The 23299-nt window shown below is 41.2% G+C and overlaps 1 protein-coding gene across 8 annotated transcripts in view; it reads right to left on the bottom strand.

Annotated features, from left to right (window-relative positions):
- The window catches only part of sox5 (SRY-box transcription factor 5), a 184448-nt gene that overhangs the window by 156001 nt on the left and 5148 nt on the right, over positions 1-23299 (bottom strand). For 4 of the 8 annotated variants that reach the window (XM_026363642.1, XM_026363646.1, XM_026363645.1 and 1 more), the window contains one exon: positions 7896-7951. The exons of 1 other annotated variant lie outside the window; for it this stretch is intronic. The gene's annotated coding sequence lies outside the window, so the exon portion shown is untranslated. The remainder of the gene's footprint in view (positions 1-7895; positions 7952-23299) is intronic. 3 more of the 8 variants (XM_026363643.1, XM_026363644.1, XM_026363651.1) reach the window with 1 other exon arrangement.

Raw genomic sequence — 23299 nt, 5'->3', positions numbered from 1 at the left:
ATGATAACTTCAGCAGATTAACATGTGAATACAAATGTGCCCGTGTGAAAAGACACTAATACAAGGCAGGTTTGTGCACAGAGGCAGGCCTGAGGGACTGTTAGTACACCGGGCCTACTGTCCCCTCTCTCTCTTTCACTCTCTCTCTCTCTCGCTCCCACCTGGAGAAACAATGCAACCATTTGTGTTACATTTTGCACACTGCTAATAGGACCAAGCACTGGCTTCATTCATCTGTGATGCAGTGGTCCAGCTTTATTAGGGGAAATACATAAAGTAGATAATTCAATGAACTTAAATGTAAAACATTATACTATAACACCATAACACAACCTAGATAACTTCACTCTGCCACCCGTTTGAATCATTTTTCCCTTGGTTACATACTGTATCATGCTGCATGCTTGTGTCAAATGAATGAATGAAAATGAAAAGTTTATTGTGCTCTAATTCCAAAACGAAACATACCACCTGTTAATGTGAGGTACTATTTCATTCATCCAGCCACGTTTTGATGGTTGGCACCGCAGCTTTCTCTTAAAATATGGGAGCATAAAGAGTTTTTATATGGTGAGGAAATAAGAAAGGCCGTTTCTGACTCTGTAAGACTTTGGAATTGGACTTATAACTAAGCAGGTTGCAAGATGAATAATGTCTACTGAAATGAGAAAGGTTTCCAGATTTCTGCATTAGTAAAATATGTCTGTTAAATGTCTAAAGAGCAGCACACACGGCATATTGTGCAAAACAGGGAAGAGTCTGAAATTGATACCTGGATTTCAGTAAAGTATTAAAACAGTAACAACTGTAAACCTGGTGAATACACTTGACCTCTGAATAACTTTTAGTACAGCAAAACCAGCGAGGTACATGTAGAAAAAACAATTTGTGCAGGAGTTGCAGTGGCTACGTCTGTGTGTCTGTCTGTATGAGTGTGTGTTATGTTGTCTGTCTGGCGTGGTGAGTGCAGGCTGGCTCCCCTGTAGAGCACAATCACTCTGCTTGGCTAAACACAATCACACAACCTCAACACGCCTCACACGGCCCACTGAGAGATGGAAAGAGAGGGAGACAGAGAGAGTCAGAGACAGAGATAGAGAAAGAGCTTACACCTATATACAATGTGTGTATATGTATATTTGGGAGAGAAAGAGGAAGTGGACTACTCAGTGTCAGAGGCACTGTCCAGGATGAAACAATCTTAAGAAAGAAGAACAGGAACCATCATGGATGGACAAACTCCTGCGTGGTATTGAACAGGTAGAAGCAGAAGCAGGACAGAGCTGGAAAACAGCACAGAGGAAATAATCATGGCACTACAGGAATGGGCTCTAAGTACAGCATAGACAGAGGCCAGGGTCTACCATTCAAAGGAATCCCAAGTGATGAAAGAAGGAAAGAAATACTATATGTGTGTATGAATATACGTGTGTGCCTGTGTGTTGTTGCACACAAAAGACAGCCCCATCTGTTCCATTGTCACAGGGTTTTTTTTTTAAATACGGATCAGATAAACATGACATTTGGGATCAGTGGCCAAGCACGAGTTATAAACCCTGACAGCAGAAACCTGTCTACTACTGTGTGTTTGTGCGTCTGTGTGTCTGTCCTCCTCTTACTCTCCATGTGAAAACCCATTTACCTGTGCATCCTGCTTATGTAACTTCCAATCTTGCAACTATTTCAGTCGTCTCTGTTTTTCTTTGTCCTTTTCTGTGTCTGTGTGTTGTATAACCTGCTCCCATTCTCAGAGGGGCAGGGCAGAGCTGACACACTGGATTTGTAGCGGCTATGGGAGGATTAGCGGCCCATTGGCCTAATCAGAGGAGGTAATCAGACCATTCTCTATCATGACAACAATCAGCCAACAGAGACACACATCTGCCTATTGAGCTCAGCTCTAATGCCATAATAGTGATGAAACATCTGGTTATTTAGAGCTCAATGCAATCAAGAAGAGAGACTGGGACAGTTGCAGATGGCAAACCTATAGTCATTATCCATTTGAGGCAACAGAGACGCAGACACACAACACACAGGTTCACAGACAGGCCATGCAGCTCACACGGTGTGAAACATGTCGTTGGGGCCGAGGAGAACAGATTCGGTTTCCATCATCACTTTGCATTTGAAACTTTATTTAAAACTTGGATTTTAATGCTGACATGAACTAAATCCAGTGACTCCAAAAATTAACTCAAGACACATTAATGATGATACACAGAAATTAAAGAAATTAAATCAAGCATTATAGGGTCATTAATACTTTCATAGCTTGCTGTGTTATAAACTTTCCCATCTTTTCCTCCTATCTGGTGGAGGAAATGCTGCCAGCCCGGGCAATACCCTAACAACAGAGAAAGAGTTTTTAGGCCACAGCTGTCTTTTGATCTTAGCTTCTTGTACTAGATCTCAGACCTGATGATGTTTTCTGTTCATCACTCAATTTATATGTTGTGCGGTGCTATAATTAGCCATTATCTGATTGTTTAGAGAAGAGGAAAAAAGCGATTGCCTCTCATTGTTGTCCCCTTTCCTGGTAAAGAGCATTGATCTGACATTTTAAAGACGTGATAACATAACAGGAGTTAGATAAAGCTTTACTGGAGCAAAAAAAAGGTTTGGCTAGTATAGAGGTTTCCCTGGTTTCGTTTCCTTCGCCCTACCCCCTTAAACCAAAATTGTAACCAACCACTACTGCCACATTCCACACTGTCTGAAGCTGCAGACCACTGAGCCAAATTACCTGACTAATCATGCACACACACACACACACACACACACACACACGTCACTACTCTATGTAAAAACCCACTGGAGACCCCCAATGAGTCCTTTTGTGTTATGTTTGTTAGGCGGTACACGTGATAAATTAAAAACTGAAACAGAGTAGATAAGTGTGGCCTATGCGACAGTAAGGGGGTTTGGGAATGCATTATGTCAATGAGCGTCCTCACACTGACTGCCATATGTGTGTGTGGCTGTTGAGACATAGAGTCCAGTCAAACGCTCCACTGGAATAAAAGAGCCATTGTTCACCAAGGTGGTCCCAGTAGAACCTCCAATCCTACCCCTCTACACACACACACACACACATACACACACACACACACAGTCATACATCCACACAGGTTGTAGGCCGCCAGACAAACACACATAATACACACTCCCCCCTGCCTAATCATAGCTTTGTGTTAGAGGGTGGCAGTTGCAGAGAGATAAATATTTGCGTGTGGGATGTAAACACTGGTCTGTGTAAATCAGACACACACACACACACGCACACAGACACACACACACACACGGTCATGGTAGCCTGTGTAATTCAGACATAGCTACTTCCTTCCTGTGGGGTGATGTTTAGTCTCCCCACACCGCAATCTGATTTGTGCATTTGATCTCATCCGCGTCCTGTTTAGGAGTGCTCTGACCCCTCCTGCCTCAGATCTGGGATCAGCCTTCATCCGATTCATGTGTACCACATGTAGGAGGGTTGATAACCAGTCTGGGATCAGATCTGTCTGCCGAACAGCTGATTCATCCCAACTTTCTGCGTCATCTGCCTAATGGGAGCTCTCTATATGAATGAACTGATGTCCCCCAGTAAACTGTTGCATCATTTCAAGGCTTTTCTTTTTTTTTTTTCACAGATGAAAACATCACTAATTTGGTCTGTGGTAATAACTTTTTTAGCTTTTAGGATGTGGATTCATGTTCATCTTAAGTCAAGCCTTAGTGTTTTCCTGAGCATTTTTCAATCTGTAAAATAGCTTCTCATGATAGCTAGACACATAAAAGACAACTTTTATGTGTGAATACCTTCTTTTTACATAAATATGCCCTGAAATGTTTTTCAGTTTGTGTGTCTGTGTGCTGTGAATGTGTCAGAAGCTACTGACATAAAAGTGAACATGATAAATCAGAACTTTCTGCACAATAACAAGCATTTTGGCAGAAAAGCCATTTTGCTTTTAGTGCATTCATACCCTGCTATTCAAGGGCATAAAGGGAAGTGAATCAGACATTCGCTGACATCTGTGATATTCTATTATATGGTCAAATCAAGCTGAAGTTAGTAGGAAATGGCTACTGTATGTCGGTTTTATTAAATAACCACATGGCCTCTCACTATTATAACACCGTGATGAGAATAGTCAATGACTGTACATCCTGTTAGAACCAAGTGTCCCTCTGAGCGATTGTTCTTTTCGTACCTCAGCAATGACATTCAGTGCAAACGTTACTACTGAAAAGAGCATCTCAGCTGCAGTAAAGTAATGCAAGGCGACGTTTGCGTCACGTCACTGTCCTCGACCACAGTGACAACAATTAGTCACAACTTGTTTGCCATAACAGTGGTGATCACAGATTATTGGTGTTGCTTTCTGTCTGATGACTTTCTATCATTTAGTTAGTTATTTCCAGAGTGATAGCCAAGGCTTCACAAAATGGAAACAAACAGCAAACACAATTGGACATATCTCACTTCACCTGCAGCATGATGCCATTTGCATTGTTATGTTAAATTCAATAAATAAATGAGAAACAGTAATGTAATAATAAGCATTTTGGACTGAACAGCTATTTTGGTACTTCAAATCAGCTTCAGGTGGTGACTTAGTCAACCAGAACTGTGGACCGGCATTGTCCTTTTCATAATCCAACACCAAGCAGTTACATACATGGTGTATTTTTTTCTGTCTGTCTGTCTGATGAAACCCTCCTGTAAACCTCTTGATGTCCAGACCAAACAAAAGCCTTTGTAGAGGCAAAAGGCTTGCAACCACTTCAATACCACTGCACACTAAACATCTTACTCACGTCTAACTGAGGTCTTGGCCCAGGGAGAGCAAGAAAAAAAAAAAAAAAAAAACAAGATCACAAGGTTAATACAGTTATTTGGCTAGATGCTGAATGCACTTTTACCTGAGATATGAATAGAAGAAAATCTCCAGGATACACAGCATGGTCTATCTTGAGATGGAAAGGTATGAAAGCGCCTGCGTAAATGCCACTCAAGATTACTCAAACCATTATTTAAATCAGGAGATAAAGTAGGGGTGATTTATTATTCAAAGTCACGTGTGAGTCACGTGACACAAACATGGGAATCATTTCACCTCAAATTTAATGCACATGTGTTACTGAGTGGACTGTGCAGTCAGGTTTACTGGTATGAAGTGGAAATAATGTAACAGAAGTAGTTAAAAAAAACTCACACTACCCGTCTCATGTCACCACGCTCTGCTCTGCTGTCCTAAAATAAAAGATGTTAAGAATGAGATGCCTCTTTCAAAAGAAAAGGGAAGCATAAAAAGAAAAAAAAGAACATGTCACAAAGAAAAGCCTTCAAAATAAGAGGAAGGAATTGAAGACATGACATGAAAATGCAATTGTGCTAAAGTTGCGCTTCTGAGAAATGGCACCGAATGTCACGGACACCGAGACAAAGGCACAACACTTGCCTCAAACACACACAGACCCCGGAGCATGACATGACTGCTGAAATAAAATCTGTTAGGGATACTTCCTTTGTGCAATAATGTGCGTGTTGAAAGGACGGGACCTTTGCGTTTCAGTTTTTAATTCTAATTGTGGACTCTGGATCTCTTTCAAACTGCAGCCAGCTGCGTGCAAGGCACGCTATCCGCTGAAATGATGAGTTATGCAGGGTTTACCAACACTTTCATTTGTTGACAAGAGTTGTACTAAATCATCTCAACATGCAGAGTGACATGCAGTTAACTTCTCCGCATTAAGTTGAAAATCTCTTAAAGACACAAATACACACACCAGCAAATAGTATTTCAAAGACGTCTGTTTGGTAGAAGTGAAGCTTGTGATATGTTCTTAACAGTGTGGTGTAATCAATGTGCTACTAGAGTCAACACTCCAGCTCCGCTCTGTGTTTGATAAACTAGACAGGGACAGTGGAGGAAGTCGACTGTGGGGAGCACTTGTTTGTATTTCCTAGACTTTACAGTTTGTGTTTGAATTTTCTTTTGACAGCTGTAGGCTGACACACGCACGCACACACTCACATACACAAGCACATCCACACACTGCGGGGCCCAGTGGTAGCTCTCTGGACCAAGAGAGCATGAACTATGGATTTCTGAAGAGTGGGATCTATTGCAGATTTTGCCCTTTTGACCAGTCACTGAGAGCTATATAATATTTTATACACACTAGAGTTTTGTACTTCTACAGTTTCTGCCTTGTGTAAAGTAGTCGAGCACAGGAAGGAGCAAAAGAGGAGAATAGAAGAGAGAGGTTAAGTCCAGAGTAACTATGGTCACACATTCTAAGCAACCACTGCATCCAGATCCCCTCTAGTCCAACACTTGGCTTCAGTTCTCAGCCTACTGTCCAGTTGCTAGGTTGTCATCTTGACTCTGGGTCAGACTCCTGTTGCTAATGGGGTACGAAGTGTGTATGCTCGAAACACTCCAGGTGTGGTTTGATTTCAGCAGCAACATGTGTAAAAGATCAAGTTGGAATGTAATGTCCAGTGGAACCGAGATGAAGTTCATGTGTAGCCCCTACACTAATACCTTAGGCACCTTAATAACATTACTTGTTAAGTTTAGGAAATTATGCATAACCGTTATTATTATTATTATTGTTTCTTTATTTCTTCATTTGGCGTTGATGTCAATAGAAATAATTTACAGTAGTTTGGTTGCAATGTACTATGTACAACGTACTTGTGCTTTGAACAACCAATAATGTTTAATCCTGTTATTGTGATTGATTAAAGGGGCGGGAGTTAGGGAGGTCAAGGGGTCAGCAGGGAGAGAGAAAAACAGAGACATTAAGAAGTAAAAGTACAGTTTTTAATATGAATATTGTGCTTGTATATTGTTATTATTTTTGTTTATCTGTTTTCTATGTGGTCGCCGGCTGGTGTGTGTGTGTGTGTGTGTTAATCAATTAACGTTTTCTTTTATTTCAATACAGAGTTTTGTTACTGTGTGTCTTGACTGTGAGATATATTAAGTATTGTAAACCTATTTTCAAAGGTTGAACAGAACCTGTATCAGTGATTTATGTGACAGCAATCTGGTTATATTTTATTTGGCTCAACTAAAGTACTTTTATTTATTTTCTCTTTTAATTAATAATTTTGGCTATAATTTGGAGACATAGTTGTATTTGTGATCTGTTTTATAGGTTGAAACAGAACAATAGACAACTTATAAGGAGTATTTTCATAACTGATTTCATTCTGTCATTGCTTAAACTTAAAGGGGAGTTCATAAATCAACTTGGGGAAGTAAAGTTTATGAGCTCAGGGCGTTGTCCTTCTATTAGAGGGTGAAGGAAGCGCTACACATGAATTCCCTGAATAATAGAAGCAAGACTGGGAAGTATAGATCAACAAGACAAACAGAGGGAGGAGGACTTTCTGTGCTGTGCACACTTTGCTCCAACCACCTACCTGTTGCACATTTTTCTTTTTAGCAGGGACACAAACCCTTTAACACAGAGCAGTGACTGGGAGAAAAAGAGGAGGAGGATGGTTGATATAAAAAAAAAAAACACTTAGTGCTGTCTTGGATTTGACAGGGTGAGTAAACCCCACCCACCATGTCCACACACACTAATGTCTCCATTCATTCAGACTGTCACAGTCACACACACTCCAAGAGATCTCACTTCCTCCCTCGCCCAGCTAAATTACAGCCCTCCTTCTTCCTGTCTGTCTCTCTTTTCCTTTACCACCAAGAGACAGACAGCGGCAAATATGCAAGGTGTCCCGTGACGTGAGTGTTAATGGCCATACGCTCACTAAGCACTTTGTTAGGAACACCTGTACAGCTGTTCATGCATTTATCTCAATCATACAACAGCCAAGAATAGAAATGTGAGGCAGTAGTAGAGCACGGACTCACCAAAACAGCCGAAGACTGGAAAAATGCAGCCGGGGTCTGATGAATCTCGATTTCTGCTGAGACACACAGATGGTAGGGTCAGAATTTGGCGTCAGCAGCATGAATGCGTGGACCCAGTCTATCTCGCATCAACAGTCGGGTCTGGCGGTAGTGGTATAGTGTGGAGAATGTTTTCCTGGCACACGCTAGGCCTCTTAATACCAGTGAATCATCATTTAAATGCAAAAACTTATCTGAGTGCTGTTGATAAGCAAACGCCACCATTTACTGATCTTCATCTATAACCAATACTTCTTCTGAATCCATCACCCACCTGACTGTGAGCCAGACAAATAACCTGAAACAGCAACAGCTTCCTATGCCAAATAAAATCAAATGTATTTCATTATGTCATTAGGGAGGAAATATTTTGGCAGCACAGAAAACTTACTTTTTATCTTTATCCCATCACCACTGCAATGTAGTTGGACTGCTATTGTCTCAGTGTTTCCACTGGTAACATTGCTCAGCCCACCACCATCAAACCAAAGACGTTTTGCGCAGGGTGTCACCTTCCCTTTAACTTTGCCTTTAAGATAACAGGATTCAGGAAGAAAATAAAATGTTTACTACTGCTGCTAAGACAAAGACAGATCCAGTCTTTATAGAATATGTCTTAATATATTTATTTGAAATGAGCTGAAATTTGGAACGTCACAGATTGTATTTTTTTTACCACATACTAAACAGCTTACATAGTGAATACGTCAAACCAGATGAAGCAGATGAAAGCAGTTAATAACATATAACTGTTATAACAAATAAATATTTATATATATATATATATATATATATATATATATATATATATATATATATATATATATATATATATACATGTAGTATACTCTATTGTAGTGTGCATATGCACACTAAAATAGAATATACTACATGTATACCACATTCAGAAGTGGAACAACAGCTTTAATTCTGTCTCAGCATGCTACAACACTATTTAAAGGAGATTAATACCACAAGAGGATTACTCTCCACATTAGAGATAACAGGAAATAGGCTGGGGGATGGTGGACAGCATTTGATCTCACAAACATCAAGCTAATCCCAGGTGTAACACATGTTGTTTTTTCAAATAATAAACTGTTTGTGTGTGTGCATGCTTCAGTTATAAGTTTTGTGTTCTGTGCATGTTTTACGACCTGCTCCACTTTGAGTGTGTTTGCTGTAGGTGTGCGGATGCGGATACGCTCCTGTAGGCCATAACAGTGGCTGTGCCCTCTGGCCTTCTCCTTACAGCAATAGCATTGATGTCAGTTTTGCTTGTGTTTATCGTTGACTGACATATCCAGTTCGTGAAAGAGCGTACACTTTTAGTATAACATCCAGTGTTGCACAAGTCCTGTGTCATGCAGGAAGTGATTACTTTACACCTAAATAGAACAAGAGCTGGGCTCATTAGTGAGCAGCAATCTCAGAGCGTCATACCAAAACAATATTTTCCCTAGGTTTTTCCAGAGTTAGTGTGCTGTCTGGAAGGATGCCTGAAAGACACAGATGACCAATACACTGCATTATGCAGAGTCTCCAGGTGCTACGTGGTATCACTTATAATGTAAATAAATAATGTTAATGTAAATCCTGTCAATGCTGCCACTTCTCTTTTTAGCTGTCTTTTGTTTCAGTGCACAAAACTTGTTCATTCAGCTAAAGGGGCTCCACAAGGACACATGAAGCATAAAACCTAATGGTTTATATAGTAGGTAAAACCGTGACTAAAGAAATATTTCTCTTCCAGCTACGCGACAGTTTTGTAATCATAAGAAACAGTATAACGATATCACACCCTGTTGCATGTAAAACCAGCAAATCCTCACAAATGTGAGGCTCACACAATAACATTTAATGAAACATGAAAATTTAGAAATGAATATATTTTGGTGAAACAGTTACCATTTCATATCAGTCAGTGAATCATTCAAGCTCCAAAATGTTTTTAGCTTTTAACCAGCTAAAGGAAAAAGTCAATAAAAACATTTTGTAAATTACTATTTTCTTGCAATAAAGTAAACAGCAAAACTCTTTAAATAACTTCACAATAAAAAAAAAAAAATAGTGAAAGTTACAATACTGAAAAACTATTCAAAATGTTGACACTGAACATGTATCACTCAATCAATAACCCTAAACCAGGTCACACATTAAACAACGCTGACTCACACTCATTCTACACTGTGCACGTCTCTCTCGCTCACATACTCTTACACACACGCCTGCACATACACACAAACTCTCTGGAGCACAATTAACATGAATGGCCTCTGTCTTCATCAGCTCATCCCTGAGACTAAAACAGACACACATGCACATTAACAGTCATGCATGCAGTCCGTCTCCCACACAAACCCACCAACACAAAGAGCCACAAATAAGACTTCTCATCACTAGTGTCTGTCCAGGCAGAAGTAATCAAATCAAGGATTTCTCTCTGTTTCCATTCCAGCTCTGTCTCTCTTTCTCTCCTAGTTTCTATATCTCTCTCCTCTCTCTCTCTCTCTCTGTATCTCTAATGAGAAGCTGGCTGCCACTCTATATGGTCGTTTGGTGCTCATTTCAAATGCTTCCCCGCTTTAATGAGGGTCAGACAGCTTGGGTTCCTCCAGGTGAATGCTGTCCATGCAAACCACAGCAATAAATCTTCATTTCTTTTGCACCCAGGAAAAACTATTATCTGACTTGATCATTTCAACAGCTCCAGCGGCACTCATAGCTAAATCTTTACCAACTTTGTTCTTCTGTTGCCTGCTCTGAATGGTAGAAACATCTCCCCCCTTTCAGTCCCTCAGCCATCTGTGTTACTGTATTACCGGCTTTGACTCTTTTTTGCTGAAATAATTTCAAACTTGCATTGGAACAGCATCAATAAGCTTTATTGAAGCCGAACCAAGACTAACTAACAAGTCAGCAGCAGACATTTGCATTTACAGTGAGCTGACCAGCTCTTCCAACTTGCAGTCGTCACCCAGCTAGTTACAGTAGATGGTTCGGTGACATCAGCAGTGTTTGACAGTGACAGAAACTGGTCCAAAATATATAAACACACAGTCACTGGCAAACCTATTTCATTATATGGTTCTTCTTCTTCTTTAGGTTTGACTTGCAAGTGTTAAACAGAGATCACTTCTGATGATTTGATGTTCATGACCGTTCATTTGAGTATGTTTCAGGAAGGTTTTTGAGGGATCGCAGTTAATAACAAATCACTACAACAATCTAGGACCCAAACTGTAGCAGCAGAGATCCCATTTTAAACAAAAATAGAGAAAAGAATTACCTTTAAAACTATAGCAATAGCACTCTTCAGTTCCTCAACACTTGCACAGTGTGATGCAACACAGTTGTAAACATGCCCCATGCCCAACTTTTATGAAACGTGTAGCTGGCATCAAATTTAACATAAGCAGGAAAAGTCTTTTTATATAATAGTATATATAGAGAGAGTAACGTTTAATTTCTAGCTGTAGGTTGGACAAAACATGCCACCAGACCAAACAAATAATTGAGATAATATTCTGCACATTAAAATATTAATTATTTGGGATTTCTGAACACATGTGACTGGACCACAGCTTTTACTGAAATGCTGCAACAAACAAATATCTTTATCACCGTTGGTCTCAGAGAGGCTTTTCTTATCTTATTTGTGTTTCCTCAAATATAGTTAAATATGGAACAGATTAAAAAGCACAAAAATAACAATTTTACCATGTTTACTGGTGCAAAAAGTGATGGTTAGTACCTGAATGTACTTTTGTCATTGCCAAAAGCAACAGGTAAAAACAGACAAGGGTAACGATATGAAGAAGAAACCTGCATTGTAATGTTACAATCATTTTACAAAATGGCATGTGAGCACATACTTCATCCTTCAGGTAAACACAAGGTGGCAAGGTGTTTGGACAGACCAACTGCGCGCTCCTCCCTCCCGCCTGCACAGAATTTGCAGCGCCACCTAATCATCGTCATTACAGCAGTTTGAAAAACTGTTTCCAAACAGGCAATCAAAGCCTGTCTCGACAATTAGTGGAGGGAAAAGACGTCTTTGTGAGCAAGCGGCTCCTCTCCCTCCTCCCATTGCCACCAATCTGAGAACACAAAATCAGATCTGTCTCCTATGAGAACACAAAAAACTTGCACGTGTGTTTGCATGTGTGTGATTCTGAGTACTTGTGCGTGTGTGCGTGCGTGCGCGCGCACCAGTTGCTGCCGAGACAGCTTGACTGAAACAAACTGACAAAAAACATTTGAAGCAGAAAAAAGGAAAGAAGAAAAAAAAAAATGTGCACATACAACAACCTGTCAAGAGCGAAATGCCTCTAATTTTTCTGTCATCTGCCAGCCGTTTAACAAGACGAGAGCGCTCTGCCCCCACACTCCTCCTTCAAGCCACAAGAGACAGAGATGGAGGGAGGAAGAAGAGGGGCGATGGAGAGGAAAAAGACGAGGGAGGGAAGGAGACAGACAGAGCATCAGATATGTCTTTTTCCTATCTGAAATCATTCGACTCACTTAACCTTTCCTTTCTCTCCAGGTTGTGATCTTTCTCTCATTCTCTTTATCGCCTCCTCTTCCCCCACCTCAGACAGTGGAAGAACAAAGTGTGTATTTGTAAGTGTCAGAGGAGGCAGGGTAATAAGCACTTAGCCATTGGCCCTGTCTCTCTCAGACCAAACCTCCAGCTCTCTGCCTCTAGCTCTCTCTCTAAGGGGGATGGTGTTTATAGTAAAGGTCCTGTTCACTTTAATATGGCACATTACGCTGATGCTGCTGTCAGCTCACATGAGAGCGCAGGCGGCAGCGGTGGTGTGTGTGTGTGTGTGTGTGTGTCTGCATGTCTATTTATGTCTGTGCATGCCGGCTTGTACATTAGTGTGCATGCACGTGTGCATATACAGCTAATGTGCGTGTGTATGCATGTGTGTGTACTGTACTGTCAGCTTGCCTTCTCTTGCTCCTCCAGCGGAGCTGAGGATTGGTGGAGACAGGCGGATAGATGAAATATTTAACTGTCGTGTGTTTAAAAGAACAACAGATGCTTTGTTCTGCTAATTAGCACTTAGCACGGAGAGCAGCTACAGCACAGTTGTGTGCGTGGATAGCATTGTTATCCAAACTCAGCTGGGGTTTTAAGCAGCCCCACTTGACTTGCCAAATCCAATCCTGTTCACTTTCCGCAAAATCTGGTGTTACAAGCACGGATTGAGTGCTGCAAAAGGTGGTGGGGAACTAAATCTAGCACTCTATCAATCTGCACTATGTAAATGACTGAAAGTCTGATTCAAAGTCTATTACAATTCAAATGCGTTCAAGTATCAGGAGTTTATCACACACCTGTGTGGAAGCTAAAGATGATGTTTACTCCATCAACTCATCCTTTTTAAAGTCTGTCTTACTCTTTGGTCCAGACCAATTTATCTTTATAATACATATTTTTGATATTTAACCCAACTAGTTCTCTCCAAAGTGTGTTGCTTCAGTGTTGTCTTCACATGCTCAGACACACGGTGCTCTAGAGACAGGTGTTGAAGAGAAGTTGAGAAGCTCTCAAACCTCAAAGTGTACAAGATTCTTTATAATGAATGCATAGTTAATCAGATTTATTACTGACATTGTGGACAGTAAAGAAAGAAAGAGCATAAGGTCACTATTTTATAAAACTTTGCTGCATCTGCCACAGGTACTGGGCTAATACCAGCATTCCTCACTACCACAGAGGTGCTATTTAACAATGTCTTTTGTCTTTGGTGTTCTAGTGCATCTGCTCACAGCCCAGAAGTAAAAGACGATGGTTGTTTGAGCATCTCCTACCCTGAAGCTTGGTGGCACTGAACATAGGTACTTGCAATTTGGCGTCGACGGAACAGATACACAAAATGACCCCAGTTCTGTATTCTTTATTCAAAAGTAGCTGCACGCTGCGTGTCCAATCACTCGTGCATAAATTCATCACTCTGGAAAAATGACTGAATTTCACTAAATGTCAGAAAAAAGTCCAGGATCATTTAACGGAGTGCAGGTGGAGCAGCAATACCATTTCTGTCAGCTGAAAATAATCACATAAGGAGGAAAAGCAAGGGGGAAACAAAACATAGAAGAAGAAGTAAGAGATGTAGGAGGGATTTTCTCACTAGTCCCCTGGAATGCAATTGTGATACAGTAGACATGCAGCTGTGGAAAAACTGCAATCCATTAGACCTGCACAGCCCAGCTCAGCTCAGTCCGGTTGTTTTGTCCTTATATAGGGCAGGATAGCGGATGGTCGTATAACACCCAAGTCAGACACACACAGCTAAACATAAATTAAGATAGAGACAATGTGGGCTGGTCCAGGAAAACACAGGACTAAGACTGTCTGCTCCGATTCTGTCACACAAAACAAAAAGAGAAGAAGCAAACAAGGGCAGTGTCATAGTGTACACAATATGGGTCATTATTACAAACACTCCTTTCCTTTTGTTAGTGCTTTTTCAGGAGCTATGACGTCACTCTCTATAACAGTGACAGGAGGAGAGAGAGAGAGAGTGTGTGTGTTTGTGTGATTGTTGTAGTGCTGTGTCCCCTCCTGTCCCCCTTCTGCCCCGAGATGCTTGTCTCCTCTCCTCTCCTCTGACACTTAATCAATGCACTGGAAGTAGCCTTTCACACACAATCTAATTATATGGAAATGAAGGGAAACCAGGGGGCTCTATGCTAAGTGTGCTAGAGCACACACACACACACACACACACACACACACACACACACTTGGAGAAAAGCAAGTACTCACTGTGATAGAGAGACAGGGAGATGTAAGAAAGCAGAGAGGAAAGGTTGCAAGCATACGGGGTCTACGTCAAGTGCTACTCATATCAACAATAAAGCTGTGAGTGCAGAGACGGAGCAGCTACCTCACACACACACACACACACACACACACACACACACAACTATATCTCAATCATAAGTCTACATGTCATTTGTATTGTTTTGTTATGAGTCCCTATCGTGGTTTGTGTATGAATGAGTGTGTGTGTAGTGGAGGTAATGCCTTGAGGTAGAGCAGGGTCAGGGTTAACTCATATAATAAATCAGGCTTGTGCAGCCATTAAAGCTAGGATACTGCCCCGGCATTTGTCTAGGGAATCATCCATAAAACTGTGACTGCTCTGCTTTGAATGCCTACTCATACTGCACTGTCACAGCTCTCGCTTCTCACTGTTGGCTTTGGGAGTCACCGCATGAGGATACATACTGTAATGTTGGAGAGAAGTCATGTCACACTGCCAGGCAAAATTTGGTACTTGCTAATGCTTCCTCGTTGGCGAAGATTTAAATTTTGTCACAGTGTATGTTCATTTCAAGCATGGAGAGTCTGTTTTTGGATTCAGCATACAGTGGACTCAAAAATCTGATTCCACTTCTAATCAAAGCCTCCATGTGTGTCGTTTTAAGTTGGAAGTTTTGTTGTGCCGATGGACAGTTTGCACAGTTAAAAACTGTTAGTACAGTTTATGTGTTGCTTTGTTAGTATACTACTTCACTACTGTCTGTAGCAATATTTAATTTTCCAGAAGGAGAATGCCAAATTTGCGCAAAATCTCTGCAGAGTTTTCTGGGCCCGGGTTCACGTCAGAAGGACCGAAGGACAGAAGTGAGCGAAGTGGCTGCAGACGGGTCCAGGTTTTGGTTTGGGGGGGGGGTCCAATGCCAGCTTCTTCTCACCAAAGATGAAAAAGAAATCCAGGCTGTTATCAGTGAAAGATACAAATGCCAGCATGGTATATGTGATGCATCAGTCCTCCACTGCATGGGTTACTTGCATACCATTGATGCTGAGGCATATCATAAATATATAAAGGCAACCCCATCTCCTGGGACATTGCTAAGCCTTATTCTGTATGTGGTACAACAGTATGTAGACAAAGAGTGTGTGTGTTTGACTGGCGTGCCCACAGTTCAAATCTGTCTCCATTGCAACAGTATGGCACATCATGAAAAGGATAATCAGACAATGGCAACCACAACTGTTGGGCAGCGGAAGTCTTGTATCCAAGAACAGGCAACACCTGATCACTGAAAACACCAAAAAACATTTCATTATTTAGACAGATAAATAAAGATTAAACTGAGGTTGTTTATTACAACTACAGTGTCCATACATCAGCTAAAAGATCTCTACATTATTTTGCAGTATCTGTGTCCGAGGATCAGTGTTTGTGCATGTCAAAATGGGTGAAAGAAAGCACAACAGAGAAGATCATGATTGCATGATTGAGTCAAGTAACCTGACAGCTGTCAGTTGAACCTATTTCAGCTTAGCCACACATAGAATACACACATACAGACACACATGTCAATTAGGAGACATGGTGAGTTGAGCAGTAGTGAGCTGATTGGGTCACATGTTTACTCCCTGCAGCCACTGTCACCAACAAGCCAACAATTCTCCAGACACACAGACAAGACCAAAAAAAAAAAAGACAAGACACATGCACACATGTACAGTATATGCAGTATACAGTGAGGAGTGTGGGAGCTTCTGGCAAAATGAATATAAAAAATATATGAACACAGGTGCAAAGCCTACAAACACACACACAAATGCAAACCCCGTAACCCCTATCCAATGTCATTAGATAAACTGAGCAGCAATTTGAAAAGTGAATGTAGCCAAAGAGGAAGAGAGAGGACACCAGTTCATGTCCAGCTGTGAGCCATGCTGTGCCGCGTCATTAAAACAACACAGATCAGAGGCACGAACGACAAAGGAGAAGAAAGGATCGACACAGGAAGAATTAAGCGGATGTGGGCAACCCGAAAGGAAGGGTCGCGATAACAATGCAACAAAAGACCAAAAGACTTTAAGAGAAAATAAGCGATAGATGGAGACAAAGTGATAAAGTGTGTGTGTGTGCGTATTCATTATGAAAGTGTTCTGATTGTCTTGGCGTCCTATCAGGTGGCATCAAACCCGTGTGCGATCTGGAGGGGGAACTACAAAGTGGATCCTGGGGCCTGCAGAAAGAAGCCTTTTTGATCGCGCTAATTAAAAGCCATTTTGTTTAAAACAAACAGACACAAGTCTAATTGGCTCTTTTCCATAAGAAAGAGAAGGATGTTGAAAGTGGAAGAACGCGTGGAGGAGGGAGGAAGTGCTTGTGTGTCTGTGTGTGTGAGGTGGTGGTGGCGGTGGTGGATCAGAGGGAAGTTGGACTCAGTCTGGAACATGCACTGCTTCATGTGGAAACAAGCAAACACAAATATTACTTACTGTGTTTTTGCATTACTGTGACCCACAATTAGGAACACATATTAACAATCTGAACATGCAGTACTAGAAAAACGGCCGAGCAAATGGGCACGGAGATAACTGGTTACAAACAAGGAAACACACAAATTCAAACAGGCGCAAACATTCAAAGGACGCTGTTGTTATGTTGAACATATGGCGGCTTTAAACAGCCCCCAACTGTGTCATTATTCTCTCTTTCTATTGGAGACCATGTCGTGTCAACAATGTCTTGCATCTTTCTTTTCTATAAAAGCAGAGGGCTGGCTTTTAATAGTTTTTTTCCCTTTATTTATTTCTTTTTTATAACATAGGGGGGAAAAGAGAGACGACAGCTCGAGCTCTCACAGATTGTGACTTGTGCCACATACAAGAGAAACAGAAGGGCAACTGCTGTATCTATTTACAGTGCAGCCAAAGAAGCTCATGTTGTTCTAATAAAGAAGTCAGTCAATAATTGTGAATCCCTCGAGCGTAGGTTGACAATTTGAATCCTGACTCTGTCACTAATGAAAGCGACTATATTGAGAGGTAATTACAAAAATGTTAATGCATTAAATAGCTGTTGTTGACCATAAAAAACTTTAAAATGGGAGGGTTTGGTTTCAGAAAAGTTTCCAGGATTACAACTTTAAAGTGTGTTGTTCTTGCACTAAACGCTATATAATTATACCCAGCAAGACCTCCATGAGGCTCAGCTGGACGCTTAAGAACTGACACTGGGCAAAAAAAAAAAATGCATCTCCAGACCAGAAAAGCCTGCTGTGTTTTAGAAAGTTTCCTTAAAACACAAACACACACACACACACACACACAAAAAGCTGGCTGTCAGCTGGCTCTGCCCCACTCTGTTTACATTCAACAACAGCAATGATTCAAATACTATAAATAAATCACAACTTTTGTTTTGTTCTAGTCAATATCACAGGGCATCAAATTCTTGAGAAGCATTTGCATTACAACACACACACACACACACACACACACACACAGACTGCATATGCGTAGTCGTGAACATACACTCACACACACCTGGGGCTGAACAGGGAACAGATTGTCTCCTTCCATCTTTGAGTCATCACATCACGGCCTGCAGCTCCTCCGGCTGAGTTAACACTGTTGTGCTAAAACTGACTGAATTCAACTGAGCCAATCTGGATCAGACTGTGTGGAGGAGTCTAGACTGAACTGGACTGGACTGGACTGAACTGGGGTTAATTAGACCAGCAGACATGTGTCATCTATTACGGCTAGTACAGGTATGTAAGAAGAGTGTATTTCAGTGATGCTACAGTCAGTCTGACACAAATGGCAGCACTGGGAGTCTATTCCTGACTCTCTCAAAGCCTACCTGAGCCATCACTTGGATTTCCCTCTTGCCTATCGGTGCTAGACACAGGCGCGCACAAACCTGCACACGCCGCACCTTCTGCGCACATAAGTTGAACTGCGTCTACTGAAACAGCATTAAACGCGCTTTGAAGTAACATCAAAGATGCTGTGCTGCTACTTGTGGCAGCCCAGACAGACACACGATGTAAAGACACACACTGACAATGGGGCCGCTTTACGCACAAAAAGCAAGCTACCGAGAAAAGAAACAAACACGCATCCTCTTTTGCTTATTCACAATCTCTCGCAGTTGTGTTGTATAACTATGGGCCTCTGAATGACAGAGGCGACAGGGGCCAATTTTAACAACATACACAATGCACTACATTAGAGCGTCTCGCCGCAATAAAAACATTCACTTATCTATATGATAATAGGAGGGCGCAGAGCTCAACTTGACAACGGCAGAGACGCAGCACAATGCCAAGGGTGCCTGCAGGCAGAGTGATCCAAGATGTAATCTGCTCTGAGGAGAACACGAGGAAGAGGGAAGAGAACAAATGAGGGAGATACACATCTTTAGATACACACCATTTGGAGTTGGATGGACTGACAATGAAGCTGTCAACGACAAAGCGCAGACAACAGCCCATTGTTAGGGAAGATATCTTTAGAGGAGACGCTGACGCTGAAAAAAAGGGATGAAATACAGGAAACACTGTGATACAAGAAAGTATTGACAGCACTTACAATCACAGCTAGTGAGCGGAAGCGTGTGTATGATTACAGACTTGATCCAGTTGGGATGAATATTAGTGTTTCTGGTGAATGTTTAATGTATGTTTTCTTAAAGTAAGATAGTGTAATGTAATGAGGAGAGTGAGGAGAGTCTGATCGTGGCATTAAACAAACTATATACCCACTACATATATATATATATCTACTTTGTGCTAATAGCAGGAGAGTTTTCGCATTTCCTTGCCCACCGCTGGACAATGAGACACAATCAGAAAGAGAACGCGCACAAGAAGTAGAGGAGAAATCACAAAGGAATTACACTTTCTCTTGGCTCATATGATCTATTATTAATCCAATTTTGCATGGACCCTCAAATTTTTTGGGGGGAGAAAAATCACATTGAGCAAATTAATGAGGTAAACGTAATGATCTGAGATGATCAAAGGATATCAGTGTTGGGCAAAGCATAGCCACCAATTAGTAAAACAAGCACAGGAAAGGGACTAAAATATGCACCACCGCGCTTCATGAAAAGACGGGGTCAGAGAGAATGGACTAATTTCACAAATGAAACGACATGCACCGAGACAGGCGCAAGTGTGTGTGTGTGTGTGTGTGTGTGTGTGTGTGTTCCAGGAAGAGGGGGGTGTGTATACAGGTCATGTTTAGATTCCCCCTGAGTCTGTGAGCAGAGAGAGTTAGAGAGCTCCCATAAGAACAGCAGGAGAGGAGCTGGCTTGACTTTGATAACAATAATAAGGTATTTCTCTCTCTATCTCTCTCGCCCTCTCTCTCTCTCTCTCACTGTCTCCTTTTTTTTTTTCCTCCCGCTTTGGCACAATGAGCACTGCCGCTCTCGTTTGATCCATGAAAGAAGCTCGTTATGGTTTTTTTTTTTTTTGTTTTTTTTTTGAAGAGTTCGTTGCACAAAGAAACAGGAGTAAAAAAAAAAAAGTTTGGAAATAAGCAGCCTCTGTCCGACTTGGACTTTGGTTCATTAGGAACACCTCAAGGGGTGTGCATCTTTCTGGTTCTTGTTTGATTACCGTTTTGTTTTTTGGGTTTTCATTTTGTTTTGTTTTGTTTTGGCCTGACCCACTGACTGACTATACTGTTCAGCGGTGTGTACACAAAGAAAAACATCCTTTTCACAAGACGAGTCACAAAATTAGCTGTAACACCACAAACAGCATGTGGATTAACGTGGGTTTGATCCAAATTACTGGTGTACATGTAACTTTAAAAATGTAGTTTAGTGTTCAATCTACTTTTGTGCTAAATGTCTACAGGCTCTCGGACCTGGAAAATCAGATTATAATCTAATAAAATACAATCACATCAAAGCATCCATATGGTTGACCTTTACCTTTAAAAACGTTTTATGAAAGGATCAATAACTCTTAGCGTTCACTGTGGAAGGGGGATGGAAGTACTACAATGGTGTTTCACGTTACATAGAGGCTACATCTATAAATAGTTTCTCACAGTAAAGTAGACAATGTATTTGTTCACATTCATTCACAGAGTGGTTTTATTTAAAGGGTTTGGGCCAGCTGAAAGCAAATGATATTCATAAGTTCAAAAGTGATACATCACAGGTGTGTGAGACTTCAACATACTTGTATACAGCTCATAAGCTTGTAAGTTTTACAAAGGTGAAAGTACTATTTAGCGAATACCATGCATCATAGCTCAGGGAGACGTCAGTATCATGTCTCTTCTCCTTCTACAATCTGATTCAGTGTATTTTTATCCTGCAATATCCACGACTGGACATGTAGTTAATCTTTCCCAGTCTCTAGTTCTGCGGTGATTTGCCTTTATCTTTTTAAGACAAATATTGTAACAGCTCACTTACTAAGAGCCTCCACAGGGAACAAAAGCATGTGGCACGTCTCTCAATTTAATAACAATGGATCATTTCGCTCTTACAAAATAGAGGAGACAGAGGAGGAAGTGGGGGAGAAGAGATGAAGGGGAGGGGGTAACCATTCCTTCTGATGAATTTTAATCCTGACCTCGAAAAAAAAAATAAAAAGACAACGGAGAGGAGGAGGTTGGTGTCTTGGTTTCCTTCTAATTTCTTATTCTTACTTTGTGTATTCTCCTAAGCCTCTGTGCGCCTATGTGTCAGAGAAAGACAATGTTAGGACAAGCCACTTAAGCCCATTAGTCTAATAATTCATACGTCTTGGCAGTGCACTCCTCAGTCTCGGCCAAAGTCTGCTGAGACACAAAGAGAAAAAGAAAAATACAGATAGATCATTAGATAGAGGAGAGAACAACAGAGGGATACAGACTAAAATAAGAATGAAATACGTGGAGCCTTAATGTAGCTTAAGTACCTACACTAAGTGGGTACTTATGCTTTTATGACGTACAGTGGTGACGGGACTCCTGAAAAGACATTTAAATTATTGGCTTACACCGATCATGGGTACAATCAGAACATGGACTGTCGTGTTTTGCTTGAATCACGTGCCAACATACGACGACACGCATGCAGGCAGTCGAGGTGAGAACCATTTTGGAATGATCCAATCAGCGTTCGGGGCAAATAATAGTTACACAGATCATGTGACAGTACTCAAGTCCAAAGCCACTTCCTAATTGTTTGGTGTTTATTACACCAAAACAAAATCCACTTCAACTGCACCTACACTGGTGCAACACTTGAGAGAATTGTTCCATTTCATTACTTCCAGAAGTCACACACACATTCTTTGATGGAGAGAGTAGAAGAGAGAGATTTGCTCCAGCAAGCCGCCACATGTTGGGTTTGTTTATTGCTTTCCTTCTTGTATAAGATCAACACCCAGTTAAAGCGCTGACACTCCAGCAGGCGCAGCTTTCTCACCTGAGCCCTCCCCCGTTTAAGTGTGTGCGTGTTTGTGTAGCCATGTGTGAGAACGAGCGAGGGAGAGCACCTCATCAGTTGCATTGGGAAAACACCATTCAGAGACTGACAGATGTCTCTCTCTGTCTCGCTCTTACCTGCATCTAACAATGTGTCTCGAACCTCCGGGCCACGGGACACTCGCCCCAACACACACTCATAACAAACGAACCCTGCATGTGTGAGTTGTGTGTACAGTATGCAGCGGAAACCAGTCCCTGATGCTACAGCCAGATAACAACATCCACCATTGCCAAACTCACGAAGCCACAATAACAAGGGGGGGGCAGCAACTAATACATTATTACTGTTAATAGCAGGTCCACTGAAAATACACAATGACTCAGCAATGACTGCAATTGGCTCTATAGTGAATAAGGTTGGCTGATATGTTTGTCGTGCATAAATTCAAGTTTAATCTGTAAAAGTAGACAATCAAAAAAAGAGAGTTCCCGCCCCAACAGGACAAAACGTCTTTTAATCTTTTCCAACCTTGACTTTAATGGCAGCAGGTTTCCCAGATTCTTCAAGTCAGCGATGAAAGAACAGCGATGAAATGAGGACTTAATGAACAAAGCACACAGGTCGTGTAGGTTCCCATGGTCAAAGTCAAACAGGAAGACACACACATACACACACACAGTGCTCAAACTATAAAAGCAGGTATTAGTTGACACGATGCCAGAGCATGTAAGGCTGGTTATAAAGGAAGTGCCGGGAGTTTGACACACACACAATATGTGTGAATTGGGCTACCAGTTCATCGTAAGGTCACGTCCTATTACATGGTATTTTTAGATGGGAGACAGTGTGGAAGAAGAAAGCACAGAACCGATGTTCAAATTCATCTCTATGACAGATTTTTAAAAAGCAGATAACTGACACACTATTTTATCTGTAATTCAGATTAAGTAATCAATCAGTCAGGAAAAATGACATAAGTAAAGAAATTATATTGTTTAAGTGCATGTGCAATCATGTAGGCTTGTCTCCCCATTACATTTTAATTGATTGGTCAGTCACTCTGCAGATAGCAACAAACTCCCAGTCAGCTCCAGATTTAGGAATCACAGCATCACATGGATGTTGTGTCAATCTCAACTTCTGTTCTAACTT

Source organism: Anabas testudineus, chromosome 23, assembly GCF_900324465.2.
Source record: "Anabas testudineus chromosome 23, fAnaTes1.2, whole genome shotgun sequence".
Taxonomy (NCBI): Eukaryota; Metazoa; Chordata; class Actinopteri; order Anabantiformes; family Anabantidae; genus Anabas; species Anabas testudineus.
The sequence above is the reverse complement of the archived record's forward strand: the minus strand, read 5'-3'. Positions and strand labels throughout refer to the sequence as shown.